Genomic DNA, 9,201 nt, shown 5'->3' with positions numbered 1-9,201 from the left:
GTGCAGAGCTGCCTGGCCTGCCTCCGTCCAGAGCCAAAGAACATGTTGCTACTTCCGGGAGCTGCCTGAGATAAGTCCTGCCTGGAGCCTGCTCCCTGCACCTCCTCCCACACCCCAATCCCCTGCCCCAGCCTTGACTTCCCTCCTGCACCCAAACTCCATCCCAGAGCCTGCACCCCTGCCCCAGTCCCTTCCCACACCCAACTCCCTCCCAGAGCCTGCACCCCACACCCCAACCCTGTGCCCGAGCCAGAGCCCCCTCCCACACCCTGAACCCCTCATTTCTGGCTACACCTTGGAACCTGCACTCTCAGCCCAGATCCCATACCCCCTCCCACACCGCAACCTCCTGCCCCAGTCTGGAGCCCCTTCCCACAGTCCGAACCCCTTGGCTCCACCGCCCAGCCTAGAGCCCCCTCCTGCACCCCAAACCGCTCATCCCTGGCCCCACCCTGGAACCTGCACCCCCAGCCCAGAACCTGTACCCTCTCTTGTACCCCAACCCCCTGCACCCTGAACCCCTCATTTCTGGCCTACCCTGGAGCCCTCACCCCCTGCCGTACCCCAACACCTTGCCCCAGCCCAGTGAAAATGAACGAATGAGTGAGGGTGGGGGAGAACGAGCGACGGGGGTAGGGTAGGGTAGGGCAGGGTCAGGGTCTTGGAGAAGGGTGTTCGGTTCTGTGTGATTAGAAAGTTGGCAACCCTAAGCCATGCAAATATTGGGCTTGATGTAGAAACTACTGGGGATAGTTCTATGGCTGGCATTATGCAGGGGGTCATGCTAGATGATCATAATGGTCCTTTCTGAGCTGAAAGCTTATGAACATTTCAGTGTATGTTCTTGTAGCTGCTAGTTTTAATGGGGCTCCTCAAGTGTGACAGGCTCAGCAGTTGTAGGGGAGCCTTGTGGCGTACTTCTCATACTTAACAAGTGTTTAAGTAGAACTGGGGCCTGGATGCAACAACATCCCTGACGGCAGAACATAAGGTATGTCATCAGCAAAAGGCATCTCCAGTCTAACATGCTTGGTTTTGACTGATTACTTTCGTCAAAAGTGGCAACACCAAAACACTATACCATGGCAACACTCCAAACATTATGTAATTATCACGGGTGTACTCATTACTTAGTGTCTAGGCACTGAACATCATAACTGGAAATTTCAACCACTCTCTTCAGGTTCTGCTGCTGTTCGGTTTCACTTAATTAGGGCTCTATAGGAGCCCACCTTTGCACTGCAGTTCATGAACTTGGAGCCCCAAAGTCCTATTATGCTAGTGTAAGCAGTGTCAGGATGAGCTCCACCCTGACATCTGGTGGTGAGGTGTGGCAAGTTGTGGAAAAGAACTTCAGGGGCCGATCTCATTTGCATAGGCACACCCACCACGCCTAGAATGAGACCATAGCTGCCCAAATGGTCACTTTGGCTGCTGTGGGATCCCCAGTGTCTCTGTTATTGGGGCAGGAAGAATAAATTGTTATTACCCTGATTATGGGAACTGTGCTTGGAACTGTACGTGGCCTTTTGTTATGATGGAGGGATTCACCATCAACTAAGTAGCACTCGCTAGGCAAGGGTCATGGGTTCCAAAACTGTGTGAATGGAGAGAGGTTGGGGACAAGTATTAATACTTGGTGGTATGGGCCCCTTGGTGAGGGTCTTACATGCTAATTGCACTTCCTCCTCTCTCCACTGTGGAATATCAGAGCTAATTTTGATTTCATTAGAAGTCTAGTTATAGGCTGCTAAGCTCACTTTGGGCTGACAGTGCACCAGCACTGGGGCTCCCCTATTATAAGCTGAATTCACCTAAGAGCTGAAATCACTGAGTGTTGTGTTAAGTAGTGGGGGAGCCTGAAGATATATTGTGGAGCAGTTTGTGGGACGGCTGGTGAAGCAGTTCGACGTGGCGCAGTGTGTGGATGACAGGAGCTGCTTGTGGGCCGTGGAGCTGAGTGAAGGAGTTCGTGGGGCGGCTAGCGGAGCGCAGCTGAGCGAAGGAGTTTGTGGGGCGGCTGGCGGAGCGGAGCGCAGCTGAGCGAAGGAGTTTGTGGGGCGGCTGGCGGAGTGGAGCGCCGCTATGGGGCGGTCAGCTTCAGATCACGTAAGGTGCCTCTTACCCCTGTCCTATTTCCACCCAGGTTGGGAGGTAAAGCTCCGCAGATAAACTTTCGAACTCTGGGGCTGCCCTGACCAGGGACAGAGACTTTTGGGGCATTGGACTTTTGGGACTTTGGGTGATTTGGGGTTGCTGGACTCAAGAACCAAAGGGAAAAGGGCATGCCCCAATTTGCCTGGGGTGGGTTTTTTTGCTCATGGGTTGTGTTATGAATCCTGTTGGTGGTGTTTCCCCAACATAATGCCACATTGTTTCTCTCTGTTATTAAAAGACTTTTGCTACACTCAGACTATGTGCTTGCGAGAGGGGAAGTATTGCCTCTTGGAGGCGCCCAGCGGGGGTGGTATATATTTGTCCCAGGTCACTGGGTGGGGGCTCGAGCCGGTTTGCATTGTGTTATTGGAATGGAACCCCTAGATATTGAACCCGGCCCTTGTTGCTGCCAACTCTGACGGGCAGAAGGGTTACACTAGTATCTCTGACTATGCTAACAAGGTGGGGTTCTCAGTAAGCAGAAGGTGATCATGAAGCAAGTGTGTTACTGACTCACCACTGGAGGTGGCTTATTGCCCCACCCAGAGGTGTGGGAGTGGCTATCTATGGAAATGATTAAAGCAGTGGACTGAACTATCCTAAAGTAATTAACCCTAAGATCAACCAAGCCTAGAGCAAGTTTCATATGACTGCGCAGCGTGGATTTCTTAGTTAATAAAACTAAACCCCAGCAAGGATGGGGGGGGTGGTGAGTTTTTGGCTCTCTGGGCTTTGTTTTTGAGCAGATTGGGAAAGGCACCTACTCACTGAGGTAGTGGGGATGATTATGTAACAACGGTAAAGAATTATGAAGTCCCAATCAGTTGTGGGGCTAGCTGCACCTCTGTTCCTTTTCTAGGCACTCAGCGCAGGTGCCAGGCCTTTTGCCCTTATTGTAAGATTTCACCCTGGGTCTCTTCCACTCCTGGATCAGGTGCTGGTATGCTGCCCCGCTACACCAACTGCCTGTCATTCTGCAGGGACAATAAGATTTCAGGCACCTGTTCCTTTGCTTTAGGAACTGGTGCCCAGTGAGACTCACAACCAGCCTTCTTAAAGGTTGTAGTTAGCAGTTAGAACAAAGCATTAGAGAGCTTTAAAACAGACTGTGTACACACACAAAATCTCATCTAACCTTGTGCTTCACAGCAAGCTACGTTAGACAGTCTTTCCTCTAAATTGCTGGAACGGAACTCAACTAACTTAGTCTCCTAGCAAAAGCTCAGTGTGACACAGACAGGTATATCACCCCTGTGTCTGACCATCTTAATATTTCACTGAAGGGCAGGTGTCATATGGGGTCTCTGCCAAAAGATAAGAACTAGCTCATCATCATGGTGTATGAGAAGCATAGTTGTATGGGAAGCAATTTAAGTTATGTAGGATATTCTGCTGGAAGTGAAATCTGTCACCTGAGGGCTGACCCAATCAATGTGAGAACAGACATCTGTTGACTGAGCCAGTTTGTTGACAGTCTGGGCCAGATGCAGGCTTCGGCATTTATAAAGACAAAAGAACCCCCCTAAGCCTGGCTGAAGGACAATAGTCCCTCTCTGTAAAAGGTTGAGGTGGCCATCCGTAACAGAAGAGTGACTCTTCTGGTGAGGATTGTCTCATGAATGGTGGATCCCAGCTTCCTCAAGTGGACAAGTGCTGTTTAGAACTGATTTAGGTGAGATACTTATTGACAAATCACTCTCCTGCTTAAGAGAGTATAGGCTACAGCTTTATTTTACCTGGAAACTTATATTTCCAAATTATTTTACTTGTCTTTATTTTGAATTTCTATCTCAAGCTCTGCTAAACTTTAATTTGGTTTTACTATGGATATGTCTGAATGCCTTGTGCTAAGTAGTGTTAAACTGAGTTAACACTACAGAAGTAATTTCCCCTCCCTTGCATAATGACAGGTTTCAGAGTAGCAGCTGTGTTAGTCTGTATTCACAAAAAGAAAAGGAGTACTTGTAGCACCTTAGAGACTAACAAAAAATTTGTTAGTCTCTAAGGTGCCATAAGTACTCCTTTTCTTTTTTCCCCTCCTTTGTTATTCACCCCTTCTTGTCCGCTGTTGAGAACAGGGCACTTCCACCTTAATTGAATTGGCTCGTTAGCACTGACCCCCCACTTGGTAAGGCAACTCCCATCTTTTCATGTGCTATAATATATATTCTTACTGTATTTTTCACTCCATGTATCTGATGAAGTGGGTTTAGCCCATGAAAGCTTATGCCCAAATAAATTTGTTAGCCTTGAAGGTGCCACGAGGACTCCTCATTATTTTTGCTGATACAGACTAACAAAGCTACAACTCTGAAACCTGAGATGGAACTGGGGCTGCACTGCTTCTGTGGAGACAGCAGATTGGCGCGTATGGTAGGTATGCAGAAGATAGCAGCTTGGGCACATGAGTGACAGAGTAGGCTAAGTAAATTGGTAGCCTACAGAGGGAATGAGTGGGGCTTGGGGAGCCTAGAGTGGGGGGTTGTGTTGCCAGCAGCTAGGGAGCTTTTTCTGGGTGGGGCCGATGGGCCTTTCTCTTGGTGTGAGCAGGTAGTAGCAATTCACCCCGACACCTTTGGTAGCCCCAAAAGTCTCACCCAGTTCCTGAGCATCTGTGAGACCCTCAGGGTACGACTACACTGCAATGGAAGGTGACACTGTAGCATAGGTAGGTACAGCTAGTCCAGGTACAATCTAGCAAGCATGAGTAACAATAGTTGTGTAGATATAGAAGCATGGACTAGCAACTAGAGTCCCCTGTGGGCTCATACTCTGGTTGGGCTTCAGCAGAGGCTAATGTGGCCATTCTACTCAGCAGCTGGGAGATGTAATTCCTAACATGGCTAGAAATACATGTGCTAGCTGTGTTTGAGCTAGCGCCTAAAAATAGCAATGTGGTCATGTGCCGCAATTAGCCCCAGTTGCTGCGACTATGTACCCAAGGGGGTTGGGTGGGATTGTATTCTGGCAGTGAGCCTGAGCCACGGGCCATGCTGCTGTGGCCACACTGCTATTTTTAGCATGCTAATTCAAGCAGACTGCCAGAGTACAGTCCTGCCCGACTCCCCCTCTGGTACCATCTCACGGCAGCTTAGGCTAACTGCCTGTGTGCAGCTGTGGCCACCCAGCTATTTTTAGGTGCCATCTTGAGGGGAGCTAGGGCATGTATGTCTATCTGCACTGGCAGTAATGTCTCCCAGCTGCTGCATAAACATGCCAGAGTGTAGCCCATTCTTTGGGGTGCAGCCCATGCTTTGGGGTGCACCTCTGAGCACAGCAGTGTAGACACCTTCACAAGGTATGTCTACGCTAGGTGCAATTGTAGCACAGGTAAGCAAACTGTGATCGCTCTAATCTAGCTAGCACTGCTAACAGTACTTAGGATATGTCTACTCTTTAGCTGGGGTGCGTGATTATAGCATGCATAGAGATACCTGAGTTAGGCTTGATCTATTTAGCATGGGTACTAGTAGCAGTGAAGCTGTGGCAGCATAGGCTTCAGTGCAGGCTAGCTGCCTGAGTAAATTACCCAGGGTGCATTCTAGCTAGATTAAAGCTAGCACAGCTACACCTACTTGTGGTGCAATTACACCCCTGATTTCATTGTAAACATACCCTACGGGTAAGCTATTAGGGCCTCATTCATTCCTTAGTCACCCATTCTAGGTGGGCAGGCTCTGCTACCCAGTCAGATGCCGATGGAGAAATAGCATTCCATTATACGGTATATGCAGAAACACCATGGCAATGACAGATGAGATAAAATATTAATTAGAGCACCCCCACGCCTGACAGTCACTTTCTTCTAACATTTTGTCTAGTGTAGGATAAAAGGTGTGGTGTTCTAAAGTCTAGTGTAGACAAAGCAACGTATACTTTAGGCTTTAACTCACCCACTTCACTACCTACTAAATTCCCCTCTAGATTATTTTCCCAATTGCTTTGACTCATAACTGTTCAACTTTGTGAAACTGTCCCTCTTAAAGCACCAGGTCCATAGATTCCTGGTTTGGTCTCTAGTGTGCACACAGCAAACATGCTAGTTAGAATGCAATAACACACTCCAACACCGCTTTTCACCTTGTCTACATAAGACCTAACTCTGAATGAGGAACATTAATAGACTAAGGAATGCTGTTATCTTCAGTTACTGTGTCTCGCTCTTCTATTCTGCACTGAGCTCCTGCTTAGGACTTTCCTGTCCCCTCCTTCTTGCTATCAGTGGAAAGAAACGGTACACAACCTCAGAATGGGTGGATGTCCTGCTTCTGAGGTGAAGAGCTGATGTCTCAGATGTTAAATGTAAGTGGACAGAACTTGGTCCACTGCATCAGTTTATCCAAGAAATATATACAGCTTTGTATACACACTTTTCACACAGTTGAAGTAAAATTGTAGGCAAGAGATGTCAGTGATCAATGTTATCCATAAATATCTGTGGAAATATACATAAAGGTCCTTCTCATCCCAGATTTAGAACACCTGAAATAATAGGCTGTATTACTAAGAAGTATTTATAGGGGGGCAATCTTGTGATACTATGGATTAAATCTTCACTGGTACAAATGGACACAATTCCATTGACTTCAGGAGAAGCACAGACACTGAGGCCTTGTCTACCTTACAAAATCAAGCTGACTTAAGTTACACTGTTGTGCAGCCACAACAGTAATTAAACGGCTGTTGCATGTCCACACCACGCTGCTTGTGTTGCCACTGTGTGTCCACCGTAGCAGCGTTTGCATCAATGCAGAGAGCAGGGCACCATGGGTAGCAATCCTACTGTGCACCTTACCACCATCTAAAAAAGAAAAGGAGTACTTGTGGCACCTTAGCGACTAACACATTTATTAGAGCATAAGCTTTCGTGCACTACAGTCCACTTCATCGGATGCATAGAATGGAACATATAGTAAGATATATAAAGTTGGAAGTTACCATACAAACTGTGAGAGGCTAATTAGTTAAGATGAACTATTATCAACAGGAGAAAAAAACGTTTGTAGTGATAATCAAGATGGCCCATTTAGACAGTTGACAAGAAGGTGTGAGGATACTTAACTTAAGAAAATAGATTCAATATGTGGAATGACACAGCCACTCCCAGTCTCTGTTCAAGCCCAAGTTAATGGTATCTAGTTTGCATATTAATTCAAGCTCAGCAGTTTCTCACTGGAGTCTGTTTTGAAGCTTTTCTGTTGCAAAATTGCCACCCTTAAATCTTTTACTGAGTGGCCAGAGAGGTTGAAGTGTTCTCCTACCGGTTTTTGAATGTTATGATTCCTGATGTCAGATTTGTATCCATTTATTCTTTTGTATAGAGACTGTCCAGTTTGGCCAATGTACGTGGCAGAGGGGCATTGCTGGCACATGATGGCATATATCACATTGGTAGATGGGCTCGTTCACCTGCACCTGATGGCGTGGCTAATGTGATTAGGTCCTATGATGATGTCACTTGAATAAATATGTGGACAGAGTTGGCACTGGGTTCTTGGGTTAGTGTTTTTCTTGTGTGGTGTGTGGCTGCTGGTGAGTATTTGCTTCAGGTTGGGGGCTGTCTGTAAGCGAGGACTGGTCTGTCTCCCAAGATCTGTGAGAGTGAGGGATCATTTTTCAGGAAAGATTATAAATCTTTGATGATGCGCTGTTCCATTCTATGCATCTGATGAAGTGGTCTATAGCCCACGAAAGTTTATGCTCTAATAAATTTGTTAGTCTCTAAGGTGCCACAAGTACTGTTCTTTTTGTGTATAGAGACTAACACGGCTGCTACTCTGAAACTTATCACCAACAAGCATGGTGTGTTTTGGGAAGGGTTTGCAATGTCACAGGGGTGGCTGGGAACATGTGTTCAGGATTCCATAATACAATTTTCTCCATCCCATCATTACATGGACAGTCTGTTACATTTTGCACCACTTTTCAAAAGCCCCACTAGGCTGCAGGCCCACCATCTCTGTGAGAAGCATGGAGCCAACACTGCTCTTCAGTACTGCAACAAACACAATGCGCCTGATCCTGTAATATTTCATGAGCTGCAAGTCTGCTGATAATGCCTTGGTGATTGTCTTGCTGTGCGCCATGGAAAGAAACAATTCAAGATTGCTGTTGGCATTCATAGAGGAGCTGCACGTGATGGATGGCTGGTTCTGGGTCTGAGATACAAGCACTGAGTGGTGAGATCACATCATTATGCAGGTATAGGATGATGAGCAGTGGCTGCATAACTTTCGGATGTGCAAGGCCACATTCTTGTGTGTGGAACTCGCCCCAGCCCTCTGGCACAGTGACACCAAAACGAGAGCTGCACTCACAGTGGAGAAAAGAGTAGTGATTGCTTTGTGGAAGCTGGCAACACCAGATTGCTACCGATCAGTCGGGAATCAATTTGGAGTTGGTAAATCCACTGTTGTGATGCAAGTGTGCAGGGCCATTAATTGCATCCTCTTATGCAGGACTCTGATTCTGGTCAACGTGCGGGAAATAGTGGATGGTTTTGCAGCAGTGGGGTTCCCAAACTGAGGTAGGTGATAGATGGGACACATATCTGTATCTTGGCATTAGATCACCTTGCCACAGAGTACATTAACAGAAATGGTTACTTTTCTGTGGTGTTGCAAGTGCTGGTGGATCACTGGAGTCACTTCACTGACATCAATGTGGACTGGTCAGGGAAGATGCATGATGCACACATCTTTAGGAACACAAATCTGTACAGAAAGCTGCAAGCAGGGACTTTCTTTCCAGATCAAAGGATTACCATTGGGAATGTTTGAAATGCCAATAGTGATCCTGGGAGGCCCAGACTACTCCTTACTTCTGTGGCTCATGAAGCTGTACTAAGGCCATCTCAACAGCATCAAGGAGCACTTAACAGGCTCAGCAGATGCAGAATCACAGTTGAATGTGTCTTGGACATCTGGCACTGTCTACTCAAGAGATTAGATCTCAGTGAAAAAAATTATCCCCATGGTCATAGTTTCCTGCTGTCTGCTTGATAATATCTGTGAGTGTGAAGCCAAGTGGGAGAAGTTTCTGCAG

Source organism: Lepidochelys olivacea, assembly GCF_965140295.1.
Source record: "Lepidochelys olivacea isolate rLepOli2 genome assembly, chromosome: 2".
NCBI classification, from domain to species: Eukaryota; Metazoa; Chordata; order Testudines; family Cheloniidae; genus Lepidochelys; species Lepidochelys olivacea.
Note: the sequence above shows the minus strand (reverse complement) of the source record.